This window comes from Camellia sinensis, chromosome 9 (assembly GCF_055761805.1).
Source record: "Camellia sinensis isolate YWXY chromosome 9, ASM5576180v1, whole genome shotgun sequence".
Classification (NCBI taxonomy): Eukaryota; Viridiplantae; Streptophyta; class Magnoliopsida; order Ericales; family Theaceae; genus Camellia; species Camellia sinensis.
In genome coordinates this window covers 148,063,999-148,080,349 of record NC_138969.1, presented here as the reverse complement: position 1 = coordinate 148,080,349, position 16,351 = coordinate 148,063,999, and the positions used below count along the sequence as shown (strand labels likewise).

The 16,351-nt window shown below is 43.1% G+C and overlaps 1 long non-coding RNA gene across 3 annotated transcripts in view; it reads left to right on the top strand.

Annotated features, from left to right (window-relative positions):
- Nucleotides 1-16,351, top strand: part of LOC145798789 (uncharacterized) — a 74,341-nt gene continuing 57,990 nt past the window's right edge. For all 3 annotated transcript variants that reach the window (XR_014340423.1, XR_014340422.1, XR_014340424.1), the window contains exon 1: nucleotides 1-321. This is a non-coding gene — a long non-coding RNA (uncharacterized LOC145798789). The remainder of the gene's footprint in view (nucleotides 322-16,351) is intronic.

The following is a 16,351-nucleotide window of genomic DNA, read 5'->3' as shown; positions in this document are numbered from 1 at the left end:
GAGTCTCTTAAATCAAATCTCATTTCTCTCACGCTCTAAACTCTCTCTTCCTCTCTACTAAATCCAACTCAACCATGACAACTTGCAAAAAAGATGAGATTAATACACACACATAACCCCATTTACATTTACAGAGAGAGAAAGAGTGGTTGAATCGATTGATTTTTGAAGAGAGAGAGAGAGAATTTAAATGGGCGGCGGTGGGGAACGTGGAGAAGGGACGACGTTGGAGTACATCCCACATGGGTCATCGCCGGCGTCTACACCGTCATTGTCGACATTTCCTTCGCCATCGAACACTTGCTTCACTTCATCGGAAAGGCAATTTCTCTCTCTCTCTCTCTCTCTCTATATATATATATATATATATGTGTGTGTGTGTGTGTATCTGTTGGCTTTTTGGCTTTTCGAAGGTTATTTTTGTAAATGTGAGCGTGCCAGCAAGGATCAATCAGTCCTTACAGAAATTGTGATTGCCAACCAATTACCAGACGATTGTGTTTTAGTTCTTTCAGCCTCAATGAAGAGGACTTTTACTGGTGGCTTGACTTAGGAGAAATTAAAAGGAATAACAGTAATATGAAGAACAATTGAAGTGTTTCATTAAAATGAACACTTACAATGGTCCAAACTCAGCCTCGGAGAGGTTTACAACAGCAATCCACTTGAATCTACTTGAAACTACTCCTATGAATCGAAGTGCAGTGCGGGTATTTAAAGTGCAGGTATTTAAAGACTGGAAATGTAAAAGACTGGAGAAGAAAATATATGAAGTAGATGACTGATTTGTATGATCTGAGTCCCCTTTTTTTCCTGGGGGTCTCTCTGCTATTTATACTTGTCAAAGATGACCTTCGAACTGCTCTTCGAACCGTCGAACTGCCCCTCCATGATCGCTGTTCATGTTGCCTTAGAAGTAGCTCCATTATGCCACCATTTGCAGTTAGGCTTCCCTCCTGTATTTGAATTTGAATATGAGTAACCGTTGAAGCCACGTCACCTTTCATTTCTTTACTGATCCAATGTTGCTCAGACCATGTGGGAACCAATCATCATCACCACATGTACGATCAGGATTGGAGACTTAAATTATTTTCCAATAATACCCTTATTCTGCCACGTGTCAGACTGTAACTGGCTTTTACAAAATATATAGCTAACATTACCCCCCGCACTAATATACCCAATACTTGGTGATATTAGTGGACCAAGAAGCTTTTCCCGCGCTTTTGGATCGTGTATGGAATTCATCTCCAGGAAACATAACCGTCACCTATTTGATGATTATTTGCATTAATTCCCTTTTGATTCTGTTGAATATCCCAACACCTTAGTATTCGAACAGACCATGGCTAAACCAACTCCCTTTTTTACTGATCAAGCATACGAAGAGTCATTGGGTAATGCTGATCCCCTTCGAAAGAACCTCCACGCATTCATTAGCCACCTTTATCCACCTCCCTATATTCAGGTTATGGATGCCTTTGCGAATTATCATCCTTTGGACCACGAATATATTGCCCTTAAGACTTCTACGACCATAGATACAAGAAGTTCTTCCTCTGATTCTTCCTTGCATTTCGAACGAACTGCTTTCGATCCCTCGATTCAGCAATTTGCAGCCATGGATTTAGGAAAAAATTCTGCATGGAATGAGGCTACAACTTCTTCATCTCCTGGGGCCTCTGGCTGGACCAATTGGTCAACACCTGAGACTTATGATTTGAGGGAGCGAATCAATCACCATTTCGTTGAATTCACTGACCCTTTGGAATTTCCTTCCTACGCTCGAAGTTCAGTGGTCTATCCTTATGTGCCCATTGACCAACGACGTAGCTTGGAGGAGAACTTGCTTGTGGCTTGGTATACATCTTCTATACCTACGAAGATAGTGCCTGCTATCCGGCGCTCAGAAGAAGCACAAGGGTACAACCCATCATTCTTAGCCAAGAAGGCGAAGATCTGCTCTTCTGACTGGCTTGCTTATATTAATGCCTTTGTTCCTTCTGCTCCCGCGCCATCTCCTATAATGGAAGCATCCACACTTTCTTCTCCATCCTTTGAAGCTGAAGCATCTACATCTTCTTCTTCACTGTTTGAAGCAGGACCATCCACTCCGTCTCCTCCTCCTACTTTGTCCTGGACGGAGAAACTAAGGCTTGCCCTTCCAATGGACAAAGTTTTTCCACCTTATCAACCTCCGTCACCCCCTTCTCCAGCCGAGCGAAAGCAAGCTCAACTTTTGCTCGCGGCTTTGTCCCACCTGCCTTTCAATGTTCTTGAGGATGACATTCTTCTTAAGAACTTTCAATGGGCTTGTGATGTCCTGACTAGGGGTTATGTCCTCAACCCTCTTGCCCAAGAAGAGCTTCATTTGTTTTTGGACCAACTTCCAGTGCTCCTTTATTGGCATCGGAATTCCATGGTCACCATGCAATCTTTAGACCAACTTTCGTCTCTGCGAATTCAGGCCCAGTATGAAGCAGAAAAATTCATCGAAGAATTCGACGACTTCAAGAATAAAGATTCTGCATATTGGGATGATTTGGTCGTAGATGAATGGGAACAAAGATTAAGGGAGGAGGCTTTTGAAATAAAGGCTGAAGAGCTCTATTATGAAGTGAGAGCACATCAGCTCATGCAGCCAACTCTTGAAGAAATAGAAGATATAATAAAGAAAGAACAGAAATTCATTGACCATTGTTGGACTAAATTTCATGATCTTGTTATCTATTCTATTCCTTATTTTTATGAACTTGAGTTTGTACCCAAATGGGGTTATTCAATGTAATCTCTTTATCTTTAATACAAACAAAGTTCTTTTGCACTCGCCATTGCTCGACTCTGCTTCCTTTTATATTTTGAAACTAATTTAGAGCTTCGAATTGGACAACCTCATCCTTCGAATTATATACCAATCATGTCTTTTTCCAATTCATGGAATAAAATTGACAACTTTACCCTTCAACACTAACTGTAACCAATATATGGTCATGGTTGATATAATCAATCAATTTCAAATTGACCATTTTTTCTTTCGAAGAGTAATATGTACAAAAAACCAACAATTGGTTTTGATGCTTCGAACAGTGTTTCTCATACTCAGAGAATACTAGGGTTTGCTCCGAAGGTCGTTACTTTGATTCATAATCCCTAAACAGGTCTTTAAACCCTTCGAAATAGACCAATAATCAAGCAATTTAGCACCTTTGAGCATATAATAGGCTTCGAAGCCGGCTTATGTATTTCGAAGCCGTTGTTATTTGATTTTTTGTCGCCAACATCTTGTCTTCGAAGCCAAATATTTCATTTTGAAGCTGGCCCCAATCCCGGAATAAGCTCTTCCCTCCAAAACTATCAATATTGGAAGAGATTCCTCGCATTCGTACTTTTAGTACTTAACGACTTACGGGGTACAATTTCGGACACAAAGGTTTTAAAACCCTCTCGTTTCGTGTTCCGAAATCTCTTGCTTTTTACAAACCCTTCTCTCTACTGGTTCCTCTTTGCTTCGGTCTTCATCTTCTGAAGAGTGTATCATCAATGGCTTCTTCTTCACCAAAAGTGCCAGCCCCAGAGCGCGTAGGCTCATCTTTAGCTTTGAAGAGGCTTATTGACGCAGAATGTGAGAAGTACAAGGCTGGAGAGAAAAGCGCTATCGATGGGCGTATCTTCGTCCCTCGTCATCATGAGCAGCAGAACTACGTGCTCGGACCAATTTTCAAGGAAGTCCTTACTGAGCTCCCAACCTTTTATCCGCGTCTGATGGACCAACGTCTCCTTTATGAAGATGGCCTTGACTGGAAGAACTGGAGAAGCAATCGTCCTCATCGATGCTGGCCCACGATAAGACCGGAATGGCAAGAATGGTATGATCGGATCATTCCTGCTAAGACACTGGACCTCCAAGAGCTCTGCCTCCTCGATGCTCTTCGACTATCTAGGGTAACTATCTCGGAGGACCCTTTCCTAGTTCCTACTGCTTTGTGCTTTTGGAACCTCGTCTTCAATTTCTTTCAATTTAGATGTGGGATGATGGCCCCCACTGTTCTTGATATTTGCCATCTATTAGGAGTACCCCCCATTGGTACCCCCATCACACCAGATTTTCCTGACTTAGCAGTCCCTTTCTCCCTCCCCTCTCTTAATTCATCTTACAGTGATTTTGTTAGAGCCGAGAACAAAAGAGTGGGTCCAGTAACTGATAGGGAATTCTTTTCCTTTTTATTATATTGGCTTTGCAAATTTCTTTTCTGCACTTCCTCCCAAAGAATCATGCCTGAATTTGCTCCTCTTGCCAAAGCCTTGGTTTTGCAGAAAAGAGTAGCCTTAGCCCCATACATTCTGGGTCATGTATATAGAGTTTGTTCCCTCTTTTGTGAGAAACCCTTAGATGCTAATCAAGGGGGACCATTTTGGATCCTTCAGCTTTGGCTCTTTGCCTATTTTACTGAACTACAATCCAAATGCCTTAAATTTTCTGGGCTACACTCTCTTACTTATGGCATAAAACTAGCCAATGCTTCACTTTATCCAGCTACTTTTGCCTTTTATTTCTCCTTCTTTCATCAACTACCAGCTGCTCTTCCTGATCACCGTTTCCGTCCCTTCGAAGCTAGCATAGGTCCAGCCTGGTTGAGTCACTTCCTCAGTGACAGGCTCTGTGCCTTGCCTATTCACAAAGATATGTGGGCTTCCCTACTGATCCCTAGAGAACTGTTTATTGGGACCACTAACCCCAGAGCCTATAAATGCATAGCTGAGCCTTATTGTCCTGCTCAATTTGCTAGACAATTTGGCCTCACACAAGGAGTTCCAATACCTCTCTGCAGCAACACCAACCTAACTTTGACCAAGAGAGATTTGAAGGTTCGAAAGTCAAGGCTAGAAGAGGCAACCTTCAAGTTTATGGATGATCTGGCCACTTTTGAGTACATCCCTTTCATTCCTCAAGGCACCTTTTTGAAGAGATATCAGAGTTGGTGGGTGAGTAATATGGAAGTTTATTTAGTTGAAGGTGATCAGAAACAAAAGAAGCAGAGACTGCTTGAGCCTGAGAAGAAAACAATTGAGGTGCAAGAAGAAGGAAAAGAAGATGCAAAAGATTAAGAGCATGAGTCACCCTTGATGAGGAGGAAAAGGGTGATTGATTTGTCCCAAGAAGAGACAACCACTAGGGAAGTAGAGGAGGAGGTTATTTTTACGGAATCCGAACCTCAGGCTGAAGGAGCTGAGAAAACAATTGAGGAGCAGACAATGCAAATTCAAAGAAAAAAGAGAAGAAAGATTACTGTCTCTCCTTCTGAGTTTGATATCTCCCCTTCCAACTTTGATGAGGATTCTGATTCTGAGACAATTGCCCAAGCAATAGGAAAGAGAAGGAAAATGCCTGCTTCAACTACTGCCTTGATTGACGATCCCTTTCATGAGGCAGCCGCCAAGGCCGTGGAACAAGAACATTCCAAAGCCATAGTCGTCTTTGAAAGGGCTGAGAAAAGACGGCAGCAACAAATTTTAAGAGAGAGAGCTGCTGCTGCTGATGCATTGCAAAGGGAACTAGCCAGAAAACAACGGACTGCTGGACACTATTCTCTCCGCAGTTCTCCCATCAGTACCAGTGCCTCTGGAACAAGTAATTTCTTTCATACCTCTACTTTTTTTTTTTTTTACTTTGTCGGCTTGTGGTATTGAAGTTTAACATTGTTCTGCATTTCTTCCTTTTGCAGCGACAACTACTGCACTCACCTTTCCAATGAGGCCTTCCTCAATTTCGGTTGAGGTTGATCAAATGCAGAATGTCAGGGTTGTTCGAATCGTACTTCCACTTCCAAAGCCTATATTTGACGTACCTTCCTTAAGTCCCAGTATTCCTGCATCTCTTTTTCTTGGATTAAAGCCATACCTCCCTTTTTTGGCTCGTGACCTATCTCAGTCTACTTTTCCTTCGAGCCTTGCTCTTTTCCCGTCCTTTACAGAAACTCCAACTGCTGCTCCATTCCCAGTGGCAGTTGATTCTTCCACAGAGGACACTGGTAGCTCTTTAATTCATGGCTCATCACCAATGCCCACTTCCAGCCCCTCTTCACTTGATTTGCTGGTGGCCAAGACCATAGAGGTTGCCAAAGATGCTCCATCCGTTTCTCCCATCCCTATGCAGCCCTTTGTGTCTTCCACCACAACACTCTCTATGCCCTTCATGTCAAGGGATGAGGTAGACATCTTTGAAGGAAGACTAGCTAGTCTCTTTGACATACCTTCTACCTCTCCCACCTCTACTGCTGAAGCTGAGCCATTAGCCTTGGCTGACTCCCTACTGGAAATCTTCAAGAGTTCTCCTTCCTCCAGCAACAAGCCTTTTGCACCTTCAGTAGATTTAGACACATGCTTGCAACTGTTGACTTCTTTTTCAAGGATCCCCTTCGAGGCTTTACAAAGGCCTATCATCAGGAATGGGTTCCTTCAATGCTGTAACATTGCTGAGCAGTCTGCCATGAGTGTCTCAAGTCATCTATCTCAAGCTGCAGCTACTATTGATTTTTATCTCAACATTTGCCATGCTGCTAAGACTGCGGATGAGAAGCTGGCTAAGGACCAGAGTTTTGTTTCTCAAGTGCATACTGAAGTATCAACTCTGAAAGAACAACACTCTTTTGCCTCCCACTTTCGAGTCCAACTTCTGGAGAAGAAAGCTCAGCTTGAAGAGGAGTTAGCCGCAGTAAACCAAGCCTTGGTTCGAACTGATAAGAAACTGCACATCACCAATCAAGGGCTGGCTGATCGAAAAGAAGACATGGCTGTAGCTATTCAATTATTTCCTTCCCTTAGCAATAGGAAAGCTATTGTACAAAAACAATTAAAGCATTGTAATGATTTTTGGGCCAATTTGTGGCACAATGTACTTGATTCTTTATGAAAGCACAATATTTTGTATATCATTTGAGTAAGCTTGTGTTTTTGCATATGGTGTTCACTCTATCCCTTGTGTTTCCCAAATGGTTGGAAAATAAGGTTTTAAATATCTGCCATTAATCTTTTTGGGATGTACATAACCATTCAAATTTCTTAAATGGTATGCTCCAAAAGGCAGAACCCTATGAATTTGATATGGTCCTTCCCAGTTCGGTGACCATTTGCCAAACTTATGGTTTTTAATCCCAATTGGGAGTATTGTCTTCCATACCAAATCACCTTCATCAAAGCCAATGTGTTTGACTTTCTTATTATAATTCTTGGCTGCTTTCTTCTTTTGGAAAAGAATGCTATTTAATGCCAAAATTCTGGCTTCATCTATGCCTTCTAATTCTAAGCACATACTTTGATGGTATTGTTCAGGATTCAATTGATCTTGACATCTTACTCTCAAAGATTTAACATTAATCTCTACTGGTAAGACTGCATCATGTCCATACACCAAGGCATAGGGAGTGACTCCTGTGCTTGACCTCGGCGAGGTTCTATATGCCCACAGAACATCCAATAATAGGTTATGCCAATCCCTGGGATTGTCATCCACAACCTTTTGTATTTCTTTTTTCAAAGACTTATTGGATGACTCAGCTTGACCATTAGCTTGTGCATAATAGGGTGTGGAATTAACAAGACTAATTCCAAATTCTGCCACAAAAGACTTCACCATCTTCCCATCAAACACAGTTCCATTATCAACTTTTATGGTTTGCGGGATGCCAAATCTATGGATCAAATCTTTAATAAAACCAATAACCTCTGTTTGGTCTACAGCCTTGTATGGCTTAGCTTCGACCCATTTAGTGAAGTAGTCAGTGGCCACTAGAATGAAACAATGATGTTTCGAAGAAGGTGGGTGTATTTTTCCCATCATATCCATGGCCCACCCTCTGAATGGCCAAGGCTTCACTACTGCATGTAGGTTAGTTATGGGCACGTGCCTTATTGTGCCATGCTTTTGACATGCCTGACACCCCTTTGCATATTCTATGCAGTCTTTAAGGATGGTTGACCAATAATAGGAATGCCTTCGAAGCAACCACCTCATTTTTACACCAGGTTGATAAGCACCACAGATGCCTTCATGAACCTCAGCCATGGCTGTTAATACTTCTTTCGGGCCTAGACATTCTAACAATAAGCCATCTCCCCCCCTTTTGTAGAGAGCATTACCATATATCATATATTGCATAGACTGCAATTTGACTTTTCTACTGGCCTTCGAAGATGGACCAGCCAAGTACTGCATTATTGGATGCCTCCAATCTTGTTCTTGTAAGTTATTATGATTGACTTCCAAGATCACATTCCTTTTATTCAAAGGTTGTATTAATCTCTGATATGTTGTTTGGCTTATGTCCCTTTGGGTATTATCCCTTCTCTTGAAGTTCGAAGCTTTCTGAGCCACATCATTGGCTCTATTGTTCAAGAATCTTGGAACATGGGTTACATTTGCTATTTGAAACTGAGAAAGCAAATGTAATGCAACAACATAATATGGCAAGATACTTATGCTTTGACACTTGAAAATTCCTTTCACTTGGTTAACCACCAATTGAGAATCTCCGAATATGTCAACTGCATGTACTTGTAATCCAATAAGAATCTCTAGTCCCGCAATTAAGGCTTCATATTCAGCCTGGTTATTGGAACAGGTAGCTTCATCTACTCTGAAACCATGTGTGGTTTCTACCCCTTGTGGAGATCTTATTACAACACCAATTCCAATTAAACCATTGGCTTTCGACCCATCAAACCACATCTGCCATGGCTCAACATTAGCCATACCAAGCTCCATTATCTCCTGGCTCTCTGTGTGAGATGGATGATCTGCCAAAAAATTGGCTAAAACCTGCCCTTTTACTGCCCTTTGAGGGACATATTCTAGATGAAATTCTGACAAGGCAAGTATCCACTTGCCAATTCTTCCCCTCAACATTGGTCTAGATAACATATATTTAACCAAATCTGTGGTTGCAATTACCAAAACAGTTGTAGGCAAAAGATAATATCTTAATTTTATTGCAGCAAAATATAAAGCAAGACATAGCTTTTCAACAGCTGAATATTTACATTCACAAGAATTTAAAAACCTACTAAGGTAATAAATAGCTTGCTCCTTGCCTTCTTCGTCGTCTTGGGCCAAGAAAGCTCCCAATGAATCCTCTGCTGCAACTATGTACAACTTCAAGGGCTTGTTCCCCTTTGCTGGCATCAGCACTGGAGGGTTAGCCAAGTAGGCTTTGATACCTTCGAAAGCAATTTGATGCTCTGCTGACCACACGAATTCTTCTTCAGCTTTCAGCCTTAACAAGGAAGAAAATACTTTAGTTTTCCCTGCAGTGTTAGAAATAAACCTTTGAAGAAAGTTAACCTGTCCAAGGAACTTCTGCAATTCTTTCTTACTTGATGGAGGCCTGGCTGCAATGATGGCTTTGGCTTTGTTCTGGTCAATCTGTATTCCTTTCTTGTGTACCACATAACCCAAGAAGTTTCCAGATGACACGCCAAAGGCACATTTAAGAGGGTTGAGCTTTAATTTGAACCTTCTCATTCTTTCAAAGGCTGCTTCTAAGTGAAACAGGTGCTCTTCCATGGATTGGGATTTAACCACAATGTCATCAATATAACATTCTAAATACCCTCCAATGAGGTCATGAAAGATAGTGTTCATGGCTCTTTGATATGTAGCTCCAGCATTCTTTAGACCAAATGGCATTTTAACCCATTCAAAGGTGCCAATATTCCCAGGACATCTGAATGCTGTCTTGTGGATATCTTCCTCTGCAATGCAGATTTGGTTATAGCCGGAATGCCCATCCATCATTGACAAGACTTGGTGACCTGCTGAACTATCTACCAGCAAGTCCACTATAGGCATAGGGTACTCATCTTTGGGAGTTGCCAGATTTAAGTTTCTGAAATCGATACATACCCTCATTTTGCCATTCTTCTTGACTACAGGCACAATATTAGATAGCCACTCGACATACCTGGCTGTTCTAATAAAACCTGCCTTGAGGAGTCTAAGGATCTCTTCCTTTACCTTCTGAATTACTTCTGGACTCATCCTCCTTGGTTTCTGCTTGTAAGGCTTGAAATTAGGCTTCATGGGGAGCTGTGGACGTCCCCGAACGCCCCGGGAGGATGAAGTCCCGTTCTGTTCATTTTGGGGTCACTACAGCTCAGGACTCTAAAATTGTCACGGTTCTAAGTCTGAACCAAAGAGTCCAAATCCGGCACATTGTTTTAAGAAAACAGATTTTTGAAAGAAGTGCCAAACATGGACTGCTTTGCCAGATACAGAGTCGCCACCTAAATATTTTATTTTGGGAAATTTAGGAAACCCTGACTCGGTGCCAAAAGGCCACGTGTCCGTCATCACCAAAGTTGCCTCGGCTCGGGAACTTGGGTACGATTGGGGAAGGTCACTTCGTGAGCACCCCCGCTCGCCCGGTCATAGACCGGCCTCTACTAACCATGATATCAATTTTTGAAAACATTGCGAGTTCTTATTCCGGTTTATTAGCCTAGGTTACTATGTGATGCGCACAACATACAAATATAGACCGGGTCGCCTGAATTGGAACGAAACATTTCATGTTTGTTTTTGAAAATGGTTTGCTACCCGCAGGTAGGCTTGAAACATTTGATGATTTATTCCAATTCAGATAACCCAACCTTCACCCACAGGCATTCAGGCAGATATATCAGATAAGCACATAGCCTCATAGTAAGCATGCTATCATGGCATTCACTCACACGCATGCAAGGATGCTAAAGCATAAAGCTTACCGAGTACTCCAAGCCAAAATAGAAACTTCATTAGAAATCATGCATGAATCCTAAGTATACAAAAATGCCTAATGCAACACATGCAAAATGCAACTATAGCAGGCTCGGCTATTCTAAGATGGCATATGGAATGTTACAACTATTATGTATTCAACTTTGAAATTGAAAATACAATGCAGTTAGTATGATGCGCCGAGCCCGGTGCATGCAATACAGATGAATGAATGCAAACATGCTGTCATACTGTATGCTAATTGAAACATGCCCTAATCTAACCATCATAAGCGGATAAATAAAAGGGAGAAAGACGTGGGATTGGAAGACATACAACACACTCACGCACACTTATTACAGTTGTGCCCCCACGTAGAGGGTCCGAATAAATAATACAGTCCAAATATTACAGTCCCGAATAAAAGAATATTACAGTCCAAAATATTACAATATTCTAATTAATTAATGAATTAACTAAGAAAGTAAATGAAACTGGCGTGCAAGCCAGGGACCACCTTGCTTCTGATGGATGATGCATGTCCGAATTGTCTTGCGCGAAAATCCATCGGAATGCCCCGATTAGCCTCTGTTTACATCTGTTCTTGAAATGCGTGCCAAGCCCCAAAAAGTTGCTGATTCCTGATTTTGCTGCAACAGAGAGCAGGAAAGGGGCATAGCAATGTATTTGCACAGATATATGCATGTCTCGAACCTCGTGCCACCAATCACGCATACCGAGGCATGATAGCCGAGGAGTCAAAATGCACAACTCAATATAGGATGAATGCACATGAAACTACAGCTAAAACCTAACTCCATCATGGATAATCCGGAGTGTCGGTGACTGGGGAATTGAGACACATTCCGTCACTCGGAGTACGAAATGTACCTCGTTTCCCATGCCCAGGCTAACTCTTATTCCGGACATGATGCAATATGCATGATATGCATGAAATGCAACTAAGATACAATCCTAACATATACAATGCTATGGAAATGAAATGCCTCGAAATGCATGCACACGGGCACACAAACCGAGAAAATGACAAAATGCACTGAAAATGAGACGCCTTGAAATACGTGCGCACGGGCACGTAAATCGAGGCGATGGCATACGCAATGCAAATGAGACGCCTTGAAATGCATGCACACGGGCACATAAACCGAGGCGATGACAGAATGCAATGAAAATGAGACGCCTTGAAATGCGTGCACACGGGCACGTAAACCGAGGCGATGGCATACGCAATGCAATGAAAATGAGATGCCTCGAAATGCGTGCACATGGACACGCAAACTGAGGCAATGGAAAAATGCTATGAAAATGAGACGCCTTGAAATGCGTGCGCACGGGCACGCAAACCGAGGCGATGGCGGAATGCAATGAAAATGAGACGCCTTGAAATGCATGCGCACGGGCACGCAAACCGAGGCAATGGCGGAATGCAATGAAATGACATGAAAACATGATATGGGCTTATACCAACATGAATGAGCCTCAGCCACACTCACATAGGATGCCGGCAGATAAAAAAGGGGTGCCTCGAAATGCGTGCACACGGGCACGCAAACCGAGGCGGTGGCAAAATGTGATGTAATGTCATGAAAAAATGACATGGGCTTATACCAACATGAGTGAGCCTCAGCCACACTCACATAGGATGCCGGCAGATAAAAAAGGGGTGCCTCGAAATGCGTGCACACGGGCACGCAAACCGAGGCGGTGGCAAAATGCGATGTAATGTCATGAAAACATGATAGCAATCATTCTAGTGGAATTTCAGCACTAAAATATTGGGGAAAAAAGTCCCGAAATGAGGCGAAATGACATGAAATGCATGGAATTGTCCCAAAATGCGAATTTAGGCGCCCGAAATGGCCTATAGCTATGCCAAACATGCACAACATGGACATGCAATGCAAAGACAGAAGCTAGAAAGTCCCAAAAAAGGCACTTTCACAGTTATAAACATGGCCAAACAGCAAGCATAGGTATGGCAAAAATGGCATGCAAGAATAGGGGCCAAGAGAGGGGTAATGAAGCAAGTGATATGAGCAAAACCCAAACTGAAAAATTTCCTTCTACAACATTGAAGAGGGACTAAAAATATGAATATTTACAGTATATTGCAAACCTCAAATCAGTATAAAAACATGATAGAAATGTGATGCAAAATGAGGCTCAAAAGTGGCTATAACATGAGGTATGCAAAATATTCGCCAAACAGCCAAAGACCCTTAATAAAACATGTAGAATGGACCAAAATAAGCACTTTTTCAGAACTGTAAAATGGCCAAAAACAAAAGCATGATAGGCTAACTAAACATGCAAGAATGGGGAATAAAAGAGAGATATAACATGAAGTGACCTATGGAGGTCCCAAACCATGAAAGGGCCTAAATGAAATATGAAGAATGGACCAAAATAAGCACCTTTTTAGAACTGTAAAATGGCCAAAAACAAAAGCATGGTAGGCTGCCATTGCATGCAAGAATGGGGAAGAAAAGAGGAGTATAAAGGTAGGTACAACATGGAAGTCTCAAATGGTGTTGAGCCCTTATTCAATGTTGAAGAGGGGCTCAAAATAAGCCTAATATCAGTTTACAACATGCTCAAAAACAGATTACTCATGGGTCGAAAATAGCATGCAAGATTATGACATATAAGATGATCAATGAAGCAAGTGCATCATGGAGGGCTCAAACAGGGTTGAGCCCTTAATGAAAAGTGAAGATGAGCTCAAAAGAGGGCCCCTTTCAGTTAGGGCCGGAGCTTGAAACAAAATGAAAGTGGGGCTTACAAATGGATCAAGAAAAAGGGTCAAAGAGGAGAAATGTTACTTACCCTTGAAGACCAAAACTTTTGTTGCTTCTTGGATCAATTTGAAGCTCCTTTTGCCTTTGAGAAGCCTTCCTTGTTGCTGAAAATGAGGTGGTGGTGGTAGAGCTTGGTGGTGTAGAAGAAATGGAGCTTAGGGACTTAGGGTTTTTTTAAGAAAATGAGAGGGATAAAGATGGCTTTGTGTATGGATGCTTGAAGGTGAAGTTTTCTAACCCCAACAAAGGATATATCTTGCTTGCTATATAGGCCAACAAGGGGGTGTAAAGGTGGGGGAAAAGGAGACAAACTTTGCCTCACAAAATATCCCCCGGATAAAGATCTTTTCTGGGGGATAAAGCCCCACAGCTGTAAAGTGCACAGTGCCAAGATTTCGGACGGCCAGTTACTTTTGCTGCAGGTGGCCGGCCGGCCACACCCCCTAGCCGGCCGGCTAGGGGTCAAAAGGGTCAATCAGATTTTCTGGCCGGCCACCAACTGATGGTGTCCTCCTATGTGTGTACAACACAACCCTGTGGTTAAAAGTCCAAGAAAGTGGGTCCAAGGGGTTCAACATTAGCTCGGAAAGAGGGGTTCAAAAGGGTCAGGTGGAATTACTGGCCGGCCATGAACTTTTAGGGTCCTCTCATGTGTGTACATCACAAATATGTGGTTCAAAGTTCAGGAAAATGGGCCCAAGGGGTTCAACATTGGTCCGGAAGGAGGGGGTCAAAAGGGTCAAGTGGAATTACTGGCCGGCCATGAACTTTTAGGGTCCTCTCATGTGTGTACATCACAAATATGTGGTTCAAAGTTCGAGAAAATGGGCTCAAGGTGTTCAACATTAGCCCGGAAGTGCGAAAAACGGGCGCCGGAGGGCGTCGGAGGATGTATAACTGGTTGCTGCAACAATTGCTGGCCTCCCACCCTTCAGTGACCTTACTGGTGCTAAAACAGAGGTACCTGCCAAAAATGAACGAAAACCGTTGCAAAATGAAAGTTCCGGGGCCAAAACACGCAGTTCGGGGTCCCGAAAATGGGCTGTTAAGCACCGAAAGTGGCGTTCGGCCACGAAGTGGGTTTCTCAGCCCCCAGTGTCCCTCAAAAGGGAGTAAATAAGATGTATGCCAAAAACCGGAGCAATAGGAGATGGTTAAGCGGTCCCGAACCGAGGCACACGGCCTAACGGCTCCGAAAATCGGAAACCGGACTCCGAAATGGGCAAAATGGCCTACGGCCACCAAATGTAGCCTACGGACATTGAGAGATGGTCTACGGGACCTCTCCCTTCCCTCAAGAAAAGAAACAGTGAAAACCGAGTCTGGTTCGCAAACCGAGGCAAGGTACAAAAGAGGGTTCGGAAGTCCGGAGGCAGGGCTCACGGCCGCGACTCTGAAACTTCTGAACGAGCACATTATGCAACATCACCAAGCGCTCAATCGGTGACGTCTGAGTCTTAAGGTCGGTCAAAAATGGGGTGTCTACAGTTGCCCCTCTTTGACAGAACTCGGAAGTCACAAGTGACGGGAGTGAATGTCAAAGCCCAGAGACGACCCATTTTTGACAAGGCCGAAGACTTAGACAAACGTACAAGATAAACAGAGATGTGCCCGCAGGCAGGGGCAAAGCGCAAATGATATGCAAGAAGCCGAAGGTAACCCAATGATCATGCAAATGCAGCAAGCTGTAATGAAGCAAGTATTCGTAAATAGATGCAACAGTTTTAAGCAAGAATGCAAAGCAACAACTACATTTCATGCAGTTAAGAATGCGGAGGATTATTCAATCCCTGCCACGTCTCACACGGAGGAGATACGATACCTGCGCGATTCGTCTGGTCGCACCAGCCTCAATTGAACCGTACATACAATATCGTGCCTGCAAAAGAGAGAAATTGCAACAAGTACAATATGCTATATATCCAATGTGATTCCGAAAGTTCGACACACGCAGTGCCAGTGAGTGAATGCATCGTAATGCAAGAGTAGAACATGCGTGACAACGCATGCCCAAGTATAGAGGTATGCCAATATCAAGAAATGTGCATGTTAATGCAGGTATGCTCATGAGAATGCAAGATAATGTGACACGAGCATGAATCAGGGTGTTCATTTGTTATGAAATAACGAGTACGGAAATGCGCGTTTCGGCGAAGGCGATTCAATTACAGCCTCCGATCCGCTTCCCTGAAAGGTTACAACTCATTCAAAAAGGATACACTTTGATTTCGATGAATGATGATGAGACATATGTCAGAACTTGAAGCTGAAGTCCCGGCGGAGCTATTTCGCGACCGGAAGTGTACTTTTCTTGAACTTTTTCAGGTCCCGGGAACTCCGATCTTCCTCAAAATTTGCAGAGAGCTAGGTGGGCATGTGGGGAACATGGCCGGCCGGTTATAGGGAAGAGGGGAGGTGGCCAACCGGTTTTCCATAAAGTAGATAGCTGGCCGGCCAGTTATCCAAAAAGCAAATAGCTGGCCGGCTAGAAAAGGGGGCCGGCCGGCCATGTGCCCAGGTCCGAGGGCAGTTTGGTCTTTTTCACCTCCTTTTGATGCTCCTTCAATCCAAGACTTGGGGCCTATATAAGGCAGCCGAGACTTTCCCCTTTCTTGCCTCCTATTCCACTTTCCTCTCCAGATCTGAGTTTTATGCGCGTTTTCTAACGCCCCACGCAAATTGTTTTCGCAAAAACATTCAGTTTCAAGCACTTTAGAGCGATTAAATTTCGGTTTCGGAGCTTCTTTTCGCACTTTCGCCACTTGAGGTAAGTTTGCCT